The following is a 12,325-nucleotide window of genomic DNA, read 5'->3' as shown; positions in this document are numbered from 1 at the left end:
CATAATATATTTCATATAGGTATCGTAGTATAACACCCTTCGTAAAGCTCTCATTAGACTTAAGACCGACTAATTAGATTAGAAAACATTCCATGATAGAGCACTAGGAGTGGAACGAATTTGTTACTCCACTCTATTTCGATAGATTCGAGAGTAGAAACTTTGGTAAGCAATCTAGCATCGTAAAGATAGTTTTAGTTTACTTACGCTTTGAGTCCATCGCTCATTTCAGAGGTAGATTAATCAATTTTATCTTTTATCACTTCCTTACACGGGACCCGTTTCGCGACCGGTTTTATCCCTTAGAAACTTCCTCGCTCTAGTCAAGCTTTGTTGGGCTTCACTAGGGCTGAGTGGGAAGAATTCAACTATGCCAAAGATTCTCGTGACTTTTAATGTATATTTTATCATCATATTCACGTTAACTGCGAAAACCTGCAAAAGTATACAAATATAATTATTTCTTGATTATTAAACACATGATTAACCAAAATGTTATGTGTCTTGGGGTTTAGTATTACAGGTTTTGGGTGTTTATCACCCCACCCCCCAAACAACATTTTGCTTGTCCCGGCAAAGAAGACACATTAAAATGATAAGTGGCCAAAAATATGTTGTCCTAAATATGGTTGCATTGATCAGTATGCAACAAGATCTTAAACCACTAGGAATTCCCTAGTGGACGAAAGTGATAGCCTCGTGAGAGTTTTCCCAGAGAAGATACTCACAAACTTTATTTATACTACAACGACTCAGTAACAAAGGCTTGTTGTCACACCCCGAATTTCGACAGAATTCGGAAAAACATTATTTGTTCCCGACTCTTCGATTTCCGAGGTGTGACGACTTCCACCTCAAAACCCATAAACAGCTTTTAAAATATGCGGATAATTAAAACCAATAAAAATTTTAACTTAAACAAAGTCCTCTTCATTATAAAACAATTTACAACTGAAAATGCAAATAATATTATCTCAACTGAAAATCTATATCACCTCAAGGGAAAACAAAACACAACCTGAGATGCAATGCTAACGTAAACCACAAGCAGCAACCAATCTTCTTCATCACTAAACCTGTCAAGACTTATCAACTATGTTCATTTAATGAACACACCCGATAAGCAAACATGCAAATCGGGTCAGCATTATAAACAATGCTGGTGTGAGTAGCCTTAAAAACAAAATATAATATTACACATATATACACAATCCATAAGGCAGTTAGTTCCTCCACCGAGGCGCCTTAACTTTCAACGACTAATACAACATTCTTAAGTACAATAATCTAGGCAGGTAGTTCCTCCACTGGAGGCCCTTAACTTCCCACTAACCATACAACAAACTATAATGATCATAAATAAGGCATGTAGTTCCTCCATCGAGGTTTTTAGGTTCTAACTAAACTATAACCAAACAACCATATACAAATCATCTATCTAGAGATATATCATTTACCAACATATTACCATAATTATATTAGTTTAGGCTTTCTTTTGTGTGTCCCTAAAATCACGCCGATCTATGTCTTACCTAGTTTCCGCTACCACAATCGCAACCCAATGCCGAACATGTACATCCACATGCCTCCCTTACATAATGAGCCACTCCGGCGTGAACCACCACTCGAAATGGATGCCGCGACACCGTAAATCCTCACACCTGAAGCCAAATCTATGTAAGCACCGCCACTATTTGGCATAAAATATTATGCGATCATCGCTCTATTTTGCTTAACGGAATAATCAAGCCACTATTCGGGGTTACGCCAGAGGGGGCCGCCTCCCATTCAAATTTTAACTCAAACGCCGTATGGTCACCGGCCATTCAGATTAACCGGAAGCCGTATGGGCCAATCACATGAGTTGTGGTAGTCGTTCTAGGATTTTCGTTATGTAATTTATTCAGGTGTCATACATTAATGACTCATAAACATTTCTACTATATCACGCGGTAAAAAATTACCTTATTGCACTAAGCCATAATATCTAGAAACATCTCTCAATTATATCTCATAGTCACTTTCGCTCTTTCACGCGCAATATATTATTGCACTACACCACACTCCCGGGCAAATATTCACCGATACTATATTAGCATCTCACATATAAAATAATGGAGTGTATATACATTTCTCCAAGATATTGCATTAATACAACTATCCCAAAGATATTATATCATGTCACAATGCTTCAACGTGATCGCATACATCTTTATTATAACGTATTAGGAATATAATGTCTCCTAACATCTCAATATCGCCACGGTCAAAAATACACAACATAAATGTCAAATCTTTCTTAGATAATGACAACCAAAGTTATACAAGCTTCCACAACATTTTATTACTATATGTGTCCATATAATATACACATAAAACGAGTAACAAATTAAACAGTTCACAAATTCACAATCAAAGCCCAATATATAAATGCTTTTACACACTACTCACGCCAAATCTAAATTAGATAATGACCAACCAAGTTATATAATATTCACAATATTTTATTACTATATTTATCCATCTAAATCAAACATATGAAAACTAGAAAAGTCAACATTCCACAACGGTCAAAGTCAACGGTCAACGGTCAAAGGTCAACACCTCATGGTCAAGGTCAAACTCAACATGTCATGGTCAAAGCCAAACTGTCATCGCAAAGTCAAAGGTGAAAGTCAACCGGCCCATGGTCAAAGGTCAAAGTCAAAGTCAACGGCCGATGGTCAAAGTCAAACCGTCCTAGTCAAAAGTCAAACTGCTGCTGTTCGACAAAGTCATGGTCATAGCCATGGTTCATGGCTAAGGTCAAAGGTGCATGGCTCATGGGCTCATGACCACGGTCTTGGTTCGGACCCAACTGCCAAGCCCAAACCTTAGAACCCGAAAGTCTAAAAGTCCACTTATTTATTCTACCTTGGACCCAATTGATCTATTTTAAGTCCTATGGACTGGCCTCAGACAATATTAGAAACGGGCCCAAAAACTTATACTGAACTGGCCCAAACAGTTAAGTGGTTCGGTCCAAAAATAATTGGATTTGGCCCAAAAATAAAACAAAGAGAACTGGCCCAACATAACTAATGTGGTCCGAAAATTAAACTGAAATTCGCCCAAATTACCAATCGTAAATTTCGCCACATAAAATTAGAGCTTTTGGCCCAACATACAAAACAAGGTAAGGCCCAAACCCAAACCAACCAAGGTTTAGGCCATAGTAGCAGTGGATTCGCCCAAGGCCCAACCACAGCTACAGTTCTTCTCCAACATTTCTCTCCTCCACCACCACCAAAATCGACCGCCACAATCGCCACCATCCCTCACTTCATCAAATCGGTTTTGACACAAATAAAAACCAACAAACTTTAATAAACACCAAATCCTCAAATCATTAAATCAAACAATCACCAAAACTAAATCTACAAAATGTCGACCTCCATTAAAGCTTGTTACAAGCTTCCAACCGCCACCATGGGCAGCCCTCACACTACCATTCATCAAACCCATTATCCATTAACCAATCAACCAAAAAGCTTAAAGAGTCAATTTATCGAGGATCGCCCGGGCGCCATTATCGATGCTCCTCTCCGAAGCTTCCAAATGCCCCCTATTCAACCCAACATCAACCCAACTACCACCATTCATCAACCCCAAAACAACAATAACCAAAATCGCTCAAGGCAAAGAAAAGAAAGACAAAAACGATTTTTCAGAACCGCAAGAAAAGCGTTTCACGCCATTGACGCCTCTTCCCCGAGCTTTGGCAAGATAATTCAACTAACACCCAAAACAGTTCATAACAACAACTACACTAGTATTTACGCTCAAAGCCCACGCCGCCATTAACGCCGGGTCGAGGCTTTTCGCGGTTGAGTTCATAGTATCACAAAAGTTTAACAGTTTAATAGTTTAACTAGAGTTTTAACAACTCGGTTTAAACACGACGTCGAATAAAAACAATATAATGAATGAAGAAAAATGTAAACCTTAGATGAAGATACCGATAATCGAAAAACGATAAATCCGGGTGATATAGCAAAATAGCTACTCATTGGTATGAACAAAATTCGAGGAATCCTCCTAGCCCCGATTCGTCAACGCCCAACGCAAAACCGGCTTCTCTCTTCCATTTTTAATTATTCTATTCTCCAGAACCCTATTTTCTAGAAAAAGTGTTTATATACTTGGGTCCTAAACCCAAGCCCAACACGCTTCTTCGGCCCGTAAAATCAGGCCCACGTATCCCGAGTCCCAGGGTCCGATTTAATTTTGAAAATAAATAATTTAATTAATTAATAAATATAAAAAATACGTATTTAAAAATACGGGGTTACACTTGTTTCCTTAATTAATCCCCGGATATCAATACATCTCACTAGCGGGGAAACAAGGATTAATTCTTTTGAAATTCAAGTTAATATATATACAATAATCAAAACATCTACATATGAGCATGCATGCAAAGGATCTTTACAATGAAATGTACGAGCGGGCCATTTCTAGATCTTTTGGATAACGCCCTTAAGTAGGTTCTCTGGTGTATGTGTCTAAACACAATGTCTCATATTTTTTCTACTCAAGTTTTGTTATCTTCAAAGTGCAAAGGCACACATTTCCTCACATGCTCAATGACCGATTGAGTAGCCGAGGTCGAGAATTAACATCTACTACTTACTATCACACCTTCCTACTCCTAATTGAGCTAGAGGTCTTTATTAGGTGTTATGGGGCTTAGGTGGTAGTGTAGAATAAAATGGAATGAAAAATTCAAAAATGATAATGATGAGAGAATAAGGTCTTGAGATGTTTACACTAGAGAATTCTTTACACTAGTAGAAAAAGGGTTTTGTGGATCGCTTTTAAAATGTTATTTGTATCGTTTCATTGAAAAACACAAATGGCGTAAAATGGCATTTGTGATCGCTTTTGAAATGCTTTTAGTGACTCTCGATCTAGAACGTCACATATCCTTTTTCTTGGAAAAATTCGTTAGTATTGAAGATTATTTCTAACTATTCTCCCAAAACAGTTACATACTCCCGCAAGACTTTTATGTCACCATCCTAAAATGATCTCATTTAGTTTTTGGTTTGTCCACGACTCCACTAAAAAATAACTATTTAGATACATAAACACACCACATTCAGACTCCCGCTTCCTAGAAACACTTCCAGCCCATACGTGGCTACGTGCACTAGAAGAAGAAAAAAATCCCGTCGTAATACTAAAATACTAGACAGTTTCAAATAAACCAACTTTCTCCTTCACCCACTTAGCTTCGTCTGCCACCGCCAATTAACCATTTTTTTTTCTCTTTCTCCTTCTCTCATCTTAACAATGTTTTCCTTCATGATCTATCTCTCAAAGAAGAAAATACTCATCTTTTTTGAAGACCAGAGGTACATACCCTCTCCCTTCCATATTGTTCTTAGATTTAACCGCATGGAAGTTGTTTTAAAATGCATGCTCATTGATTTAGGGTTGTTTTGCAAGTAAAAGGAGATTCTTTTATATAGTTCAAAGGGTGGAGACAAGGTAAGCTCTCTATCTGTTTTCTCTCATCCGCTCTTCTATCTCTTCTCCGCTCCCTATTTGTTTGGTATATGTAGTCTTTTGTAGATAAAAGCTAAGGCATTATATTATAAAAAAGAAATTATTATTCTGTGATTTTTGCTCTTAGGTGATAACATTGGAGATGCTGGTGAGGATACACACAAGTTAGCTTGAGTGGTAGAATGGATCAATTCTAGCCATATGGACACCGTTGAACTTCGATGTTTTTCAATTCCCCAAACATCTCCGTGGTAAAGATACAATCACAAGCCTTTTAATTATTTCCCTTTCCCTTTCTCGTGGTCTTTGTTGTCTTTTGTTGTGCCCTAATGTGATGCTATGCTTAACAAGTGGTTCGCATGGCTAATTGTATAACAATGATTCTGGTCAACCACTCCTTCAAGTTTCAAATTGTTTGTGGAAGATGTGTACACCTTTGTTATTAAAACGTAACATCATGTACACCTTTGATTTGGTAGGAAATATGAATCAAGACCAATAGAATGATTGATATGCTTCATGTTGCGAATGCATTATTCATTATTAAGATCAAGCATAATTTTAATGAGGATGTCATAGTATCTTTGAAAGCAAGATCTTAAGATAGTTTTGGTAATCGTAGGGATGGCGGTTTCTCAACCGTGCATTCTTGTTTCAACACCGGTACTTTTTAAATTATCTCAGATGCCATCAATCCAGGAAAGACGTCATCATTCTAATTTTTGTGTGGTTTAAAATATGTGGTAACCAAATTATTTCCTTCAATGCGCTTTTGGTTTTGGCTATCATTGGTTTCAAATACATCATTTGTTTGTGGCTCATCGAAAGTGGTCAATGATGTGTTTGACGGCGGAGATATGTTTCTTTGTGGAAGTTTTCAGAATCAAGTTATTCATCTTATAAACATGTTTCAGTTTGAAGAGAAGGTATTGTCTAGGTTGAAAAATTCTGTGGTTAAGAGTTCAATTGAATCAAATGCTCCAACTCTGGAGCAACTTGAGGCATAATTTGATGATGAGCTGCAATCTGACTTGTCATCTGATGAAGATGATAACCATGATGAAGATGAGAGTGACAATGAAGATGTTCAGAGCGTTGTTCGTCTTGAGGATCCAAAAGGGAATGAGCCAAAGCCCAATAGGCACAAGGATTGGATAAGGGCTACAAAAATTTATGAGCGTAAGCAAGCAATACATTTTGTTGCGCCCCTCTTCCATTAAATGGCAAGAAGATCTAGGCCAAGGAGTTTTGAAATGGATGTTCCCGGATGCAAATTGGGTTAGTGGGAGTTACCTACATTGCCATAATCCCAAGTAAGGCACGGAGTCATTTCTTGATCATTCATTGTTTGTCCCTTCATTTTAGTTTGTGCTTAATTACTTAATTGTAGGAGGTAAGTAGATCAATTTTTTGTTGTTGTTAGAACCGTCTCGCGAAGGTATTGAAAAGGCAATGATTGATAGAGTAAAGTATATGAATGAGCAATCTTTATGCACATTTAGCATGTTTACCAACTAATAGAAGAGTTTGATTGATAAGATGTAATAGGTTCAAAAAAAAAAAAGGTCAAAAGCTTCAAAATAGAGGATTGTATAGCCCATCTAGCGAGAAAGTTTGTGCTGTTTTCTAGTTCAGCCGTTGATTTTGATGATGAAAAGTCCTCATGGCTTTGCCATAGTCCATTTAACATTTTAGCTTAGTATACCTCTTATGCAAAGCAGATTTTCTGCAGAAGTCCCTTCTTTTTTATTTTTGGGGTGGGAATTAAGAATTGCACTTCCTTCATAAACCAAAAATCGTCTAAAAACTAGAGCCTCAAACATGTATTGGAAATTTGTACTTTCTAATCGATTCTTCTTTTGGGGCCACTACTTTCTACCGCACCACTAAAATACAGGAAGCTTTTACAATCTTGTCAACTTCTTGAATAGATTTTTCTTTGTGGTAACTAGCTCCTTGTTGTGCATATTTTGATTTGATGCATGATTCATAATGATCTAGTCTATTGTAACCATTTTTATTATTATTTTATAATGGATGGTAATGTATTTGGGTCCTGCTTTTCTTCGATTAGAGTAGAGGTGGATTGAAGTTACACGATAGACACATAGGTGGATGTACACATAAATGATGTGGAGCACGGTGTTAGGTTTAAAGAGTTAAATCTTGAAATAGCTATTTGTCGGACTTTGGTGTTTGCAAACACTGTGGATGTTATTGAAGCTGTTGCTAAGATATTGCAGAATGTTGGTGTTGAATGTAGCTATTACCATAGTGACAGCTCTTTATAGGAACGTTCGGAAAACTTGGTTGATTTTAGGGAGATAGGTGGTGTTCTTGTCTGCACTAATGGTGCTGCACATGGTCTTGACATTCTAAATGTTCAACATGTTATCCAGGTACTATTTGCTGCTTGCTTCAGAGGAGAACAAAGAGGCAGAGGATTCACTTTGGGATGATGATGAAGACCACTTGATACTCACTTGTGATTATGATGAAATCGGAAGGGCAAGTAGAGAGAATGGAGGACAACCAATGTAATGCCGATAGGCTGTGAGCTCTTGGTATTGTTAACTAAAAATAGGAAGAAGCTGCTTTTCAATTGTTACAAGGCATTAATCAAAGGGTGGAGAATGAATGGGCATTCTATAGATGTCAAGGATAAGGATTAAACTAGGCACATGGGATAGCTTTGTTTTTTACATGAATTCTCAAATTATAAGTTAGAATGTGAGGGGTGCATATACCTTCTCACTGTTATAGCATAAATTACGAGGTCCAATTCCATGTGAGGTCTGTTTTCACATGTATTAAATATTTTTATTTAAACAAAATATATATTTATCACGGTTTTAACCAAACTATGATGAATAGTTGCCCTTTTTGTGACGGTTACAAGATGAGTACATTCTTGTTTTGTTAGAACCAGCCACAAACGATATGTTTTTGTGACTATTTTTAAGTGTTTGTTACGGTTTTATGTGGTGGATATAGGCTTATCTAGAGGAATTATTTTCGACGGTTTTGAAAAAAAATGACCCCCACTCCGTCCGCGTTTTGGAAAAAAATAGTGAGAAAAGATTTTTTGTCACCCTTTTTACAGGATATAAAGTCTTTTTTCTTGTAGTGTTATTTTCTTTCCTATTTCTAACATGAGTTTCAGGACTTAGCTTTTTAAGCTTTTGTATTCCCTTTGATTTGATTTTGGGGGAAATTCTAACTTTGATTTTTCTTTTGATTTTTGAAAACAAATTTCTATTTTTTCTTTTTCTTTTCTTTTGAAACAATTAACCGCTTTGATTTGTGACAAGTTTTTCTCTTCATTTTTCCACACTTCATCTTTATTTCTCATACTCATTTTCTAGGTGGGCTTATTTATTTGTGGTTAATAAATGGGTAATGAATTTTTGGTGAAATAGAAAAGATTAATGAAAGGTTCAGTGGGGAGACTAGTGGTAATTTTTTTTTACAGGTGTGAATTTTTGGCTATATCGATCTAAAGAGGGCCTAAATTCTCCCCTAAGATTCGGGTAGTGATCAAGTAAGTAGACGTGTGAACTTCTCTATTCAGAAAAACTACTCCTCTGTGTCATTACTCACATATCACATATTTTGAGGCTATTTTATTAGATTCTCAATGTATGGAAATTAAGTTGTCTAACCCGTGGGTCCTAGAAACTTCTTGGTATGTACATTTAATGATAGTCAGTGCATAAATGCTCATAAAAAGATATAAAAACCATTGCATATGTATTAACTTAAGTTTCTAAGAACAAATCCTAGTTCTAATGATAGGGTGAGATTTCTAGATATTTTCATCACCTAAAAGGAAATGAGACTTTGTCACTAGATACACTTATTTAGATAGAAAATAAAAAACTATATACAAACTATGAATGCTTAATTTTGGGAAAGGTTCTAACCAGCCCAAACACGGACGTTAATGTCCTCAAAAGTGTCAAGAGGAAGAAAGAATATACCCCGAGAGGCTTGAACAAAAATAAAGTGATATCTTTAACAAAAATTATGCTAACACAACATATATTATATAAAAAAAAAGTGAAAGCACAATCAAGGTAATTTAATTTTCACATAAAAACGTGAAAACAACAAATATGTACATTAACTTATTAACGCCTAATTACGAATTAGGGTATGTCCATCCTCGCCTATCTCTATCGGCGCCACTCTTTTTGCCACGCCAGGTTTATCATGGTTCACCAAACCTCGCTCCACTTCTCTTTCTAAAAGTGTCAAGATGAGCTATCATGTCTTTGTCTTTAGGAAATGAGCCGCATCTCGTACCTTGAAGAGCCTCCGGCACTTAATCAAAAGAACTTATAATCCTATTCGTTGGACACATAGAATTTTACACATACCCAATCATGAAAAGTGGCCACAAATTGGGGAAGAATGTCCTCATTAGTCGGGCATGTGGTAACCGGCAAAAGTGATATAATGTTGTCGAAAAAGACTAGCCCCTTTCGTGTCTCAATGACGCAGGTTCAGATGTCGGCTAGGCGCATGTTGCTTCGAAGCATGGAAAGCCTTGCAAGCTGCTTCGAGGTAGTGGAAAAATGTCAATCCCCCATAATGTTCAAGAGGATAAATAACATGGTAGTCCCAACATTCAATACCATTTATGCGTTCTTACATCCTATTGTGATAGTATATCTACATTTTCCTTGTCCTTCTACTTACGTTAAAAAAAACAACAAAAACAAACAAACAAACAAAGGGGCACTCCTTGTCACATGCCCCATTCTTCTCATCCCACACTTCATCCACTTTTGCGCGATATCTTAGAAGATACCGGGTCTAACTACCCCTGTGACACCTCGAAAACGTTATCTTTTACATTTTCGGATGGGTGGCTATTTATACCAAGGATAGACACCTCAAAAAATTTAACTTCCCTTTTTCCAAAATAATTTTTCACCACTCCATCTTTAATGGCTCTCACTTTCGAGTTTAGATTTTGAAAAATTTTATAGAAAATTTTCAAAATGGTCTTTTTCAGCCTTTTTTTGACACTAAAATATTACGTCGAGGATGGTACCCTCTTTTACACCATAAGCAAACATTTTATTCCAGAGAATTGGTCTTGTTATTTTATAAAAGCGGTTATTTCCAAAACGGACAATTCTTTGTCCGTGCTAACGGATGCGAGCATGAATTGACTATGGAAATCATCTCTGAGGTACTTCAAATTCCTATTACAAACCAAGGAGTACACCTTCAGGATTCACCTTTCGATAATATCCGACATCTGATGTTTGCAACTATCCTTCACGGCGAATACAACCGGAAAAACCGTATTGTTTATCAGCGATCTTTACAAAAGAACCAATTATCTGTGATCCAATGGGTAGCTCATAATGTCCTAGGCACATCCAAGACTTCTGAAATAACCAAACCACTCCTCCATTTACTCTGGGTGTTGCAGACTAACTGCAATGATTTTTGCATTAAAAATTTCTCTCGGAATCGCGATGCGCGTGCGAGAAAAAGGCAGCCCTTTACCAACCATTGTGACACTTATCATGATACATTGGGGTTTTCTAGTACTTCTCCTCATACACCTCTTGAATAGCTAACATTCTTACCATTCACTTTCGGTATGTAGGAACGGATTACGGAACCCGGCGTTGCAAAAGAACCATGTCGGGTGTAGAAACCAACGAAGATTGTTCCACCGACAACATCTTTACTTGAAAATGCCTTATGCAATGTATTTAATCCCATGGAAGGGCTTAAATTCAATTCAACAAGGACTGATGACATTATTCAAACGTCGAACATTATTATCACCACCTTCTTGAATTTGGGGACTGCGGACAATAAACGAAGAAGAACAAGCACAATTCTTGCATAGCCACAACCAATTCTTGGCAAATCACACTCTCTCATAATGGAGAACCACTGAGATTTACGGGCAGAAAGCAAAATGTTGCAACAGTGTTTACGGATTGACGGCATAGAGAATCTTATAAACGGATTCCTCCCACATAAGGATCCTGCGCCAAGCACTTGGGCAAATAAAACCATTTAAATATTGCAATTTTATATTATCATTTTCTTTTTAGTTTTAATTTTAGAGTATGGTAATTTGTTTTTGCTTAATTATTCTCATCATGCTCTAATATTTGTTTATCCTTCTCTAAACAGGGTCACATTTTTTTTTTCACATTGGAAGCTCCAAAGATGATTCGAAACAATCTTTCCATTCCTTGCTAAATTCTCCAAAGATATGGACATCTTTTCGAGAGAGACTACATCACTCAAGTTGGATGGAACTCTCTCATTCTACACCGAGCGGACATACTCCCGGGTTTGGCAACTTATTTTTATAATAACATGGAAGATCTACCAAATGTCCAGGGTTTCCTTTGAATGGGTTTACACTACACGATTGGTAACACCGACCGCCTTTTATGAGCCAACGGTGGCTATGGCTCTAGACCTTCCTCCTCTTCAGCCAGATCTCCCCATCCAATACATGATAGAGAATGACCTTAATGACTACTCTAGGGAAGATTTTGCTGCCAGCTATGGTGATGGCCTTGCCCACGTCAAAGAACGTGCGAAGGCCGGCCGATGGCGAAATTAACTATTCCACTAGCCCGATATGACCATGAATGTTGGACCTGCCATGTTATTTATTCTTCAACATCATGGGAGATTGGCATTTTTCCACGGCATCAAAGGCAGGCGTGTAAGACATTCCATGCATTGGCCCAAAGAACGTACCACCTTGACATTCGGAACTAGTAAT

General features: G+C 37.2%; 1 long non-coding RNA gene across 1 annotated transcript; it reads left to right on the top strand.

Moving 5' to 3' along the window:
- Positions 1–5,166: 5,166 nt before the first annotated feature.
- On the top strand, positions 5,167–5,756 carry LOC147497447 (uncharacterized). Its single transcript, XR_015196376.1, has 3 exons — positions 5,167–5,396; positions 5,477–5,532; positions 5,678–5,756. It is a non-coding gene; the product is annotated as an uncharacterized LOC147497447 (long non-coding RNA).
- The last annotated feature ends 6,569 nt before the right edge of the window (positions 5,757–12,325 follow it).

The sequence above is a fragment of the Coptis chinensis genome, chromosome 5, assembly GCF_015680905.1.
Source record: "Coptis chinensis isolate HL-2020 chromosome 5, ASM1568090v1, whole genome shotgun sequence".
NCBI classification, from domain to species: Eukaryota; Viridiplantae; Streptophyta; class Magnoliopsida; order Ranunculales; family Ranunculaceae; genus Coptis; species Coptis chinensis.
The sequence above is the reverse complement of the archived record's forward strand: the minus strand, read 5'-3'. Positions and strand labels throughout refer to the sequence as shown.